Source organism: Arachis stenosperma, chromosome 3 (genome assembly GCF_014773155.1).
Source record: "Arachis stenosperma cultivar V10309 chromosome 3, arast.V10309.gnm1.PFL2, whole genome shotgun sequence".
In the NCBI taxonomy this organism is placed as follows: Eukaryota; Viridiplantae; Streptophyta; class Magnoliopsida; order Fabales; family Fabaceae; genus Arachis; species Arachis stenosperma.
In genome coordinates, this window is record NC_080379.1 from 69,077,844 (window position 1) to 69,089,347 (window position 11,504).

The window sequence follows — 11,504 nt, forward strand, 5'->3', positions numbered from 1 at the left end:
CAGAGGAATTATACAGAAAAAGCTGGGCGTTCAAAACGCCCAGTGAAGAAGGACAGACTGGCGTTTAAACGCCAGCCAGGGTGCCTGGTTGGGCGTTTAACGCCAAAAAAGGTAGTGCATTGGGCGTTAAACGCCAGAATGTGCACCATTCTGGGCGTTTAACGCCAGGATGGCACAAGGGGGAGGATTTTGTTTTCAAAATCAATTTTTTTTCAAGTTTTCAAAGTTTTTCAAAATCAAATCTTTTTCAAATCATATCTTTTCAATCAAATGTTTTCAAAATCAATTTCTTTCCTTTTTCAAAGATACTTGATAACAATTAATGATTTGATTGAACATTTTAAGTATGTTGCCTTTTCTGTTGAGAAAGGCTTAATGTTTGAATCATATCTTTTCTTGTTAGGCAAGTCATTAATTTTTTTTAAAAATCAAATCTTTTTTTAACTGTTTTCAAATCATATCTTTTTAAAACCATAACTTTTTAATCATATCTTTTTAATCACATCTTTTTCAAAACAGTTTTTAATCATATCTTTTTGATTTCTAATTTCAAAATCTTTTTCAAAAATTACTTGATCTCTTTCTCACTCTTGATTTTCGAAAATCAAATTAAAGTTTTTCAAAATGTTTTTAAAATCTTTTTAATTAATTTTCAAAAAATCTCTTCCCCTCTTCTCACATCCTTCTATTTATGGAGTACCACTCCTCCTCAATGCACAATTCGAACTCTATCTGACTAAGTTCAAATTCTTCTCCTTCTTCCTTCTATTTTTCTTTTCCTCTGACACCTCAAGGAATCTCTATACTGTGACATAGAGGATTCCATATTTTCTTGTTCTCTTCTCTTTCATATGAGAAGGAACAAAGACAAAGGCATTCTTGTTGAAGCTGACCCTGAACCTGAAAGGACCTTGAAGCGAAAGCTAAGAGAAGCTAAGGCACAACTCTCTATAGAGGACCTGACAGAAATCTTCAAAGAAGAAGAACCCATGGCAGCCGAAAACAACAACAATGCCAACAATGCAAGGAAGGTGCTGGGTGACTTTGCTGCACCTACTCCCGATTTCTATGGGAGAAGCATCTCTATCCCTGCCATTGGAGCAAACAACTTTGAGCTTAAGCCTCAATTAGTTTCTCTAATGCAACAGAATTGCAAGTTCCATGGACTTCCATTGGAAGATCCTCATCAGTTCTTAGCTGAATTCTTGTAAATCTGTGACACTGTCAAGACTAATGGGGTTGACCCTGAGGTCTACAGACTTATGCTATTCCCTTTTGCTGTAAGAGACAGAGCTAGGACATGGTTGGACTCACAACCTAAAGAAAGCCTGGACTCATGGGAAAAGCTAGTCAATGCCTTCTTGGCAAAGTTCTTTCCACCTCAAAAATTGAGTAAGCTTAGAGTGGAAGTCCAAACCTTCAGACAGAAGGATGGAGAATCCCTCTATGAAGCTTGGGAAAGATACAAACAATTGATCAGAAAATGTCCTTTTGACATGCTTTCTGAATGGAGCATCATAGGTATTTTCTATGATGGTCTCTCTGAACTATCCAAGATGTCTTTGGATAGCTCTGCTGGAGGATCTCTTCATCTGAAGAAGACGCCTACAGAAGCTCAAGAACTAATTGAAATGGTTGCAAATAACCAATTCATGTACACTTCTGAAAGGAATCCTGTGAACAATGGGACAAATCAGAAGAAAGGAGTTCTTGAGATTGATACTCTGAATGCCATTCTGGCTCAGAACAAGATATTGACTCAACAAGTCAATTTGATTTCTCAAAGTCTGTCTGGAATGCAAAATGCACCAAGCAGTACTAAGGATACTTCATCTGAAGAAGAAGCTTATGATCCTGAGAACCCTTCAATGGAAGAGGTGAATTACCTAGGAGAACCCTATGGAAACACCTATAATTCTTCATGGAGAAATCATCCAAATTTCTCATGGAAGGATCAACAGAGACCTCAACAAGGTTTCAACAACAATAATGGTGGAAGAAACAGGTTTAGCAATGGCAAGCCTTTTCCATCATCTTCTCAGCAACAGACAGAGAATTCTAAGCAGAACCCCTCTGACTTAGCAACTATGGTCTCTGATTTAATCAAAACCACTCAAAGTTTCATGACTGAAACAAGGTCCTCCATTAGAAACTTGGAGGCACAAGTGGGACAGCTGAGCAGAAAAATCACTGAACTCCCTCCTAGTACTCTTCCAAGCAATACAGAAGAAAATCCAAAAGGAGAGTGCAAGGCCATCAACATGGCCGAATTTGGAGAGGAAGGAGAGGCAGTGAACGCCACTGAGGAAGACCTCAATGGACGTCCACTGGCCTCCACTGAGTTCCCCAATGAGGAACCATGGGAATCTGAGGCTCAAAATGAGACCATAGAGATTCCATTGGACTTGCTTCTGCCTTTCATGAGCTCTGATGAGTATTCTTCCTCTGAAGAGGATGAGTATGTCACTGAAGAGCAAGTTGCTAAATACCTTGGAGCAATCATGAAGCTAAATGACAAGTTATTTGGAAATGAGACTTGGGAGGATGAACCCCCTTTGCTCACCAAAGAATTGGATGAGTTGTCTAGGCAGAAATTACCTCAAAAGAGGCAGGACCCTGGGAAGTTCTCCATACCTTGTACCATAGGCACCATGACCTTCAAGAAGGCTCTGTGTGACTTAGGGTCAAGTGTAAATCTCATGCCTCTCTCTGTAATGGAGAAGCTAGGAATCTTTGAGGTGCAAGCTGCAAGAATCTCACTAGAGATGGCAGACAATTCAAGAAAACAAGCTTATGGACTTGTAGAGGATGTTCTGGTGAAGATTGAAGACCATTACATCCCTGCTGATTTCATAGTCCTAGAGACTGGGAAGTGCATGGATGAAACCATCATCCTTGGCAGACCTTTCCTAGCCACAGCAAAGGCTGTGATTGATGTTGATGAAGGTGAACTGATCATTCAAGTGAATGAAGAATCCTTTGTGTTTAAGGCTCAAGGATACCCCTCTGTCACCATGGAGAAGAAGCATGAAGAGCTTCTCTCAAATCAGAGTCAAACAGAGCCCCCACAGTCAAACTCTAAGTTTGGTGTTGGGAGGCCACAACCAAACTCTAAGTTTGGTGTTGAACCCCCACATTCAAACTCTAAGTTTGGTGTTGGGAGGTTCCAACATTGCTCTGAGAAAATGTGAGGCTCCATGAGAGCCATCTGTCAAGCTACTGACATTAAAGAAGCGCTTGTTGGGAGGCAACCCAATGTCATATTTTATCTATTTTCCTTTGTTATTTTATGTTTTCTGTAGGTTGATGATCATGAGAAGTCACAAAATCAATTGAAAAAGCAGGAAGAAAAACAGCACACCCTGGAGGAAGAACCTACTGGCGTTTAAACGCCAGTAAGGCTAGCAGATGGGCGTTTAACGCCCAGTCTAGCACCATTCTGGGCGTTTAACGCCAGAAAGGGGCACCAGACTGGCGTTAAACGCCAGGAAAGGGCAAGAACCTGGCGTTAAACACCAGAAATGGGCACCAGCCCGGCGTTTAACGCCAGAATTGGCTCAGAACGCGTTTTTGCATGCCATTCGGTGCAGGGATGACTTTTCCTTGACACCTCAGGATCTGTGGACCCCACAGGATCCCCACCAACCCCACCACCCTCATTCTTCTTCACCCATTCACCAATCACCTCAATACCTCTTCCCCAAAAACCCTTCATCTATCAAATCCCATTTTTCTCTTCACCACTCACATCCATCCTTCATAAAACCCCACCTACCTCACCCTTCAAATTCAAACCACCTTCCCTCCCAAACCCACCCATACATGATCGAACCATGAGCCCCCCTCTCCTATATAAACCCTTCTTCACTCCTTCATTTTCACACAACCTAAACACCACTTCTCCCCCTCTTTGGCCGAACACAAAAGCCATTCCCTTCTTCCTCATTTCTTCTTCTTCTACTCTTTTCTTTCTTCTTTTGCTCGAGGACGAGCAAACCTTTTAAGTTTGGTGTGGTAAAAGCATTGCTTTTTGTTTTTCCATAACCATTTATGGCATCCAAGGCCGGAGAAACCTCTAGAAAGAGGAAAGGGAAGGCAAAAGCTTCCACCTCCGAGTCATGGGAGATGGAGAGATTCATCTCAAGGGTGCATCAAGACCACTTCTATGAAGTTGTGGCCATGAAGAAGGTGATCCATGAGGTCCCTTTCAAACTAAAAAAGGGTCAACTTTGATCAAAGGTTGGACCAAGTCCTCACAGACATTTGTGAAGAGGGCGCTCAATGGAAGAGAGATTCAAGAGGAAAGCCGGTTCAACTGAGAAGGCATGACCTCAAGCCCATCACTAAGAAAAGGATGGAGCAAACAAGAGACCCCACTCATCATGAAATCCCTGAGATGCCTCAAGGGATGCACTTTCCTCCACAAAACTACTGGGAGCAAATCAACACCTCCCTAGGAGAATTGAGTTCCAACATGGGACAACTAAGGGTGGAGCACCAAGAACATTCCATCCTCCTCCATGAAATTAGAGAAGATCAAAGAATCATGAGAGAGGAGCAACAAAGACAAGGAAGAGACATTGAGGAGCTCAAGCACTCCATAAGACCTTCAAGAGGAAGAACAAGCCGCCATCACTGAGGTGGACCCGTTCTTTAATCTCATTGTTCTTTATTTTCCTGTTTTTCGAATTTTTAGTGCTTATGTTTATCTATGTTTGTGTCTTGTGATCATTAGTGTCTATGCCTAAAAGTTATGAATGTCCTATGAATCCATCACCTCTCTTAAATGAAAAATGTTCTTAATTGAAAAAGGAAAAGAATTGCATGAATTTTGAATTTTATAACAGTTTAATTATTTTGATGTGGTGGCAACACCTTTGTTTTCTGAATGTATGCTTAAACAGTGCATATGTCTTTTGAATTTGTGGTTCATGAATGTTGGCTCTTGAAAGAATGATGAAAAAGGAGACATGTTACTGAGGATCTGAAAAATCATAAAAATGATTCTTGAAGCAAGAAAAAGCAGTGAATACAAAAAAAAAGAGAAAAGAAACGAAAAAAAACGAAAAAAAAACAAAAAAAAAGGGAGAAAGAGAAAAAGAAAGAAAAAGAAAGAAATAAAATTGTGATCCAAGGCAAAAAGAGTGTGCTTAAGAACCTTGGACACCTCTAATTGGGGACTCTAGCAAAGCTGAGTCACAATCTGAAAAGGTTCACCCAATTATGTGTCTGTGGCATGTATGTAGCCGGTGGTAATACTGGAAGACAGAGTGCTTTGGGCCACGGCCAAGACTCAATAAGTAGCTGTGTTCAAGAATCATCATACTTAACTAGGAGAATCAATAACACTATCTGGATTCTGAGTTCCTAAAGAAGCCAATCATTCTGAGTTTCAAAGGATAGAGTGAGATGCCAAAACTGTTCAAAGGCAAAAAGCTAAAAGCCCCGCTCATCTAATTAATACTGATCTTCATAGATGTTTTTGGAATTCATTGCATATTCTCTTCTTTTTATCTTATTTGATTTTCAGTTGCTTGAGGACAAGCAACAATTTAAGTTTGGTGTTGTGATGAGCGGATAATTTGTACGCTTTTTGGCATTGTTTTTAGTATGTTTTTAGTATATTTGGTTTAGTTTTTAGTATATTTTTATTAGTTTTTAGTTAAAATTCACTTTTCTGGACTTTACTATGAGTTTGTGTGTTTTTCTGTGATTTCAGGTATTTTCTGGCTAAAATTGAGGGACCTGAGCAAAAATCTGATTCAGAGACTGAAAAGGACTGCAGATGCTGTTGGATTCTGACCTCCCTGCACTCGAAGTGGATTTTCTGGAGCTACAAAAGCCCAATTGGCGCGCTCTCAACGGCGTTGGAAATTAGACATCCTGGGCTTTCCAGCAATATATGATAGTCCATACTTTGCCCAAGATTTGATGGCCCAAACCGGCGTTTAAAGTCACCTTCAGATTTCCCAGCGTTAAACGCCGGAACTGGCACCAAAATGGGAGTTAAACGCCCAAACTGGCATAAAAGCTGGCGTTTAACTCCAAGAAATGCTCAGCCCAAGCACACACCAAGTGGGCCCGGAAGTGGATTTTTATGTCATTTACTCATCCTTAGGCTACTAGTTTTCTATAAGTAGGACCTTTTACTATTGTATTTTCATCTTTCAATCTATCTTTCAATCTTAGGATCTTTTGATCATGTTTTGATGATTGAACCCTCTTTGGGAGGCTGGCCATTCGGCCATGCCTAGACCTTGTTCTTATGTATTTTCAACGGTGGAGTTTCTACACACCATAGATTAAGGTGTGGAGCTCTGCTGTACCTCGAGTATTAATGGAATTACTATTGTTCTTCTATTCAATTCCGCTTGTTCATTGTCCAAGATATCACTTGTTCTTCAACTTGATGAATGTGATGATCCGTGACACTCATCATCATTCTCACCTATGAACGTGTGACTGACAACCACCTCCGTTCTACCTTAGATTGGGTGAATATCTCTTGGATTCCTGATACATGATGCATGGTTGATCGCCTGACAACCGAGTGCTCGCCTGACAAACGAGCCAGCCATTCTGTGAGATCAGAGTCTTTGTGGTATAGGCAAGAACTGATGGCGGCATTCAAGAGAATCCGGAAGGTCTAACCTTGTCTGTGGTATTCTGAGTAGGATTCAATGATTGAATGACTATGACGTGCTTCAAACTCCTGAAGGCGGGGCGTTAGTGACAGACGCAAAAGAATCACTGGATTCTATTCCGGCCTGATCGAGAACCGACAGATGGATAGCCGTACCGTGACAGGGTGCGTTGAACATTTCCACAGAGAGGATGGGAGGTAGCCACTGACAACGGTGAAACCCTTGCATAAGCTTGCCATGGAAAGGAGTAAGAAGGATTGGATGAAGACAGTCGGAAAGCAGAGAGACGGAAGGGACCAAGCATCTTCATACGCTTATATGAAATTCCTACCAATGAATTACATAAGTATCTCTATCTTTATCCTTATGTTTTATTCATCATCTATACCCATTTGAGTCCGCCTGACTAAGATTTACAAGGTGACTATAGCTTGCTTCATACCAACAATCTCCGTGGGATCGACCCTTACTCGCGTAAGGTTTATTACTTGGACGACCCAGTGCACTTGCTGGTTAGTTGTGCGAAGTTGTGATAGAGAGTTGAGATTGCAATGAGCGTACCATGTTGATGGCGCCATTGATGATCACAATTTCGTGCACCACTGATTGTAGTTGGTGTTCTTGTATTAAAGTTGGATAGACAACAGGGTCAACTGTATCAAGCCAAAAACAAATGACATGCATGTTATATGCATATGTTGTTCATGTACTTGTTCCTGTCCTTTTGTTTGAAAAAAATGCAAATTAAAGTGTTTGATTATATGCATACTTCTGTTCTTGCACTTCTGGTTAATGAAATGGAAATGGACAGGGTCTGAATTACTCTTAATTCTGTAACACAGGACAAAATATAACCAAAAAGCTAACAAAACTCAATTCGAGAAAGTCATAATTCATATTGGTAATGTTTCATCCAAAAAAGGCATTATGGAGCAAAAACACCAAGTATATCAAAGTTGTTAACATTTTGACCTCATAAGTTTCAGATACTAAAATCCCAAACACTAGGACAATGTTTAAGAAAGCATACATGGTAAGAAAATTTCAGCAAAATAGATACACAAAGACACCATGTGTCCCCTGTCCCTAAACATAATCATCCTAATCTTCATTTTTTGTGCCTGGGTTCCTTGAATCCAGGGGTGGACACAAACTTCATGAAGTTTGCAAGCTTTGTAGCATTCTCCTGTGTTGCACCTTGCATAGAGTTAGGTGGGGGATTCCTTGCTGGTTGACTGCTTCCTGGTGGATTGCTACTCCCTGAAGTTGTTTTTTCATCATGCTTGGAGAACTTCGACAACTATGTTGGTTGGCCAGCCATGAACTTCGAACTTCTCATAGTCTGGGTCACCTGACTACATCGGGACCCAACTTTTTTATTCCTTCACTTTTATAAAAAGCTGTCAGACACTTGTTTTCGAGCACCAAAATAGTCCCTATACTTTTATAAGTGACATTAAACTAGTCCCTAAACTTATGTAAGTGATATCAGACTAGTCCCTAAACAGCACTATTATATACAAACAGGACATTATGCAGCATGTATAACCACCATTAGCCCAGGAATAATGCAGCATATATAAACAGCAGCCTATTGAAGGTATTGAAAATAGTGTATCTATGAAACAATGACTCCATTAGTTATTTCAAGAAAGCAGGTATTGAAGGTGATTGATAAACAAAATTAAAAGAGAAAGTACTACACAACTTAGCATAATGCACACAAAAAAGTCAAAAGAAGAAGGTTTATTAAATAAAATATAACAAAACAATTGGCTAATTTGGCTAAGATATCCTGATTTAGTCTTCTCACCAGCCGCTCCAAATTCTTGAACTGCTGCTTTCATTTGCTATAATATAATCCCTAACACTGTATGTAGAAAAATCAAAGCACCAAATCATGACATAACCGTAAATTCACAAGAAGTACGATTAACCACTGAAAATTTTAATTTTCACAACATATCCGACTTCATCTAGAAAGAAAAGCGGATAACCTTTGAACAACAAAACTCAATACACACAAGCTTAAAATTTGCAGCATGGAACGAATATACAAAATATTTCTGGTGGTTTTTTTATTCTATTAACTATTCTATCTTAATATTTGATGTGATAAAGAAAGGAATGGAAAAAGGGTAAAAGTTGACAATACAGAGTACAAACTCTTATTTCAAAAGGTTTTCAAATCACAATTCAGTACTTCAGTTTTTAATAAAAATCATGTATGATTTTTTGCCCCCACCATAGCTATTATATTTTAGTTTCTGGTCTTCCTCTATCAAGAATGGAAATTCTATTTAATTAAAAAGAGTAATAAAATAAGTCATTAACAAATAGAAGCTCCAAACTCTAACGCAGCCCAATTCAACACGAACAAAGAAAACTAGGTTGGTCAGTTACAAAAATTTTAATTTTGCAATGCAGCAAATGAAAGAAAAATCTTGAAGAATTTATAGTTTGAAGGGGAAAAAAAGAGGCTTACCAAATCTCAAGGTGTGCAGGGTCAAAAGACCCTTCCTTCAAGGCATCAATGAGTAACTTCTCATTCATGACGAGGCACTTTACCAGCACTTTAATTGAAACCTTTTTTGGATTGACATAAACAAAGACATATTCTTGGTCAAGTTGGTTCCAGTTCTCTACAGACACCTCCTCTACACACAATCACAAACCACGTATTAAAAATGATCAGTAAATGCTAATTATAAGCTTCAGGCTGCATATATCAATTTGCTACATCTTCTATTGATACCACAAGGTATCTTTTAACTTCAACTTAATTGACTTGATCCTATGTTATATTGCATAGCCTAATCCTTCGTCTAGTATAGAAGCCCAAGGATAGTGCAATTTTCCAGCATGAATTGCCATTATTTGTGGTTATCATGGTTCATTAACAGCTACCACCTTAGAAAGGTCAAATTTACTTTATAATCTAAATAATGAACCTCTGTAATTCACTCAATCAATCACATATCAGTATTTGATGGTTTTCAATCAATCATCAACTCAAGAACAAATAATCCTATAAAACTCTCTTACACCGATTAGATAAAAATTGTTCTACATAGCTAGTGCTACAACCTTAAGGCACGTTTGGTTTCCCTTTTTACTTTCTATGTTTTCTGGTTCTTGCAAAGAAAGAAGTGAAAATAGAAAATAGAATTTTCAATTGTTTTCAGTAAAGAAGAGTGATAATTAATGATATTTGGATATTTCACATAAAATATATCAAAATTAAATGATTTCGTTAAAGAAAAAAGAGAGAACAAAATAGGAAATTAGTGAAAGTGTTACCAGTGGAGGGATGTGAAAGGGCGTCGTCGAAGAGGGCTTGGGGGCTGGTGGCGGTGAGAAGGTAGCCGAAAGAGAGGAAGGTGGTGTGAACGACAAATTCTGCTTTGTCGTGGTCGTTTAGAAAGGATGGCCTTGCCGCCCTTATGACCGCCATCACCAATTTATCCGTAGCCATTGTCGGTTTATGATTCTAACGTTTGGGACACTACATTTCAGCTTTCAGCTTCCGGAGTGAAGAGGAGTCAATAGTGTGTTGTGGTTCTTTTCTTTCTTTCCTTTGAATTTTGCCACAAAAGGTGCTTGTTTCTTCGGAGAGAAGTTGAGCACAAAAGCGACGTGGTTCGGGGAAATCGGTGCAATTAATACAATCGCACAGATGCCATTGATGAATGTAGTGGAGAAAAATAGACCTCTGTGATTGTGTTGTGATTTCAGAGGGGGGAGACAATTCGTTAGGGTAACGTTGAGGAAGGGGGGTTTTAGCGTGAAATGATGTCATTTCATGTCATTTTGGGGCTACAGCAAATACTACGTCGTTTCTGTTATGCCAACATGTCAGGAAGGAGGCCAACTCAACTTTTCAGTTGCGCCAGATGGACGGAATATGCCGGAAGGACGAGTCTGAGTCCCGGAGTGCAACTTCAGGGATGAATATGAGTAAATTTTAAGTTTAGGGACTACTATGAGACTCGAGTGCAACTTCAGGGACCACTTTGAGGCTTATCTCTACTTAGCTTTATTCTATATTTTTAAATATTAATGACTAAAAATAATAAATTATGATAACCTCAAACAATTTTTCTTTATTCAATTTTAGTCATACCACTTGTACCTACTTTCATTCCTCTCTATAATTATATCGCATATACTATCTATCAAATTTAAAATAGGTGCTTGACCAACAATTAAAACTGATATTTTATACATCAATAAACAACGTATCAATATTGTATTAGAGAAAATTTAGAGGGTCATCATTTTTATTAAAATTTGATTAGCATTTGATGAGCGGATAATTTGTACGCTTTTTGGCATTGTTTTTAGTATGTTTTTAGTAGTTTGAGTTGAGTTTTTAGTATATTTTTATTAGTTTTTAGTTAAAATTCACTTTTCTGGACTTTACTATGAGTTTGTGTGTTTTTCTGTGATTTCAGGTATTTTCTGGCTGAAATTGAGGGTCCTGAGCAAAAATCTGATTCAGAGACTGAAAAGGACTGCAGATGCTGTTGGATTCTGACCTTCCTGCACTCGAAGTGGATTTTCTGTAGCTACAGAAGCCCAATTGGCACGCTCTCAACGGCATTGGAAAGTAGACATCCTGGGCTTTCCAGCAATGTATAATAGTTCATACTTTGCTTGAGATTTGATGGCACAAACCGGCGTGGCAAATCAGCCTCAGAATTTCCAGCGTTTAACGTTGGAACTGGCATAAAACTTGGAGTTAAACGCCCAAACTGGCATAAAAGCTAGCGTTTAACTCCAGAAAAGGTCTCTACACATGAAAGCTTCAATGCTCAGCCCAAGCACACATCAAGTGGGCCCGGAAGTGGATTTTTCTGT

At 39.1% G+C, this 11,504-nt stretch overlaps 1 non-coding gene and 1 pseudogene across 1 annotated transcript; both read right to left on the reverse strand.

Moving 5' to 3' along the window:
- Positions 1-1,394: 1,394 nt before the first annotated feature.
- LOC130972440 (small nucleolar RNA R71) lies at positions 1,395-1,502 on the reverse strand. The gene has a single exon (XR_009083608.1). It is a non-coding gene; the product is annotated as a small nucleolar RNA R71 (small nucleolar RNA).
- A 6,673-nt stretch (positions 1,503-8,175) lies between these two features.
- Positions 8,176-10,119, reverse strand: LOC130966229 (probable proteasome inhibitor; annotated as a pseudogene).
- Between the last annotated feature and the right edge of the window lie 1,385 nt (positions 10,120-11,504).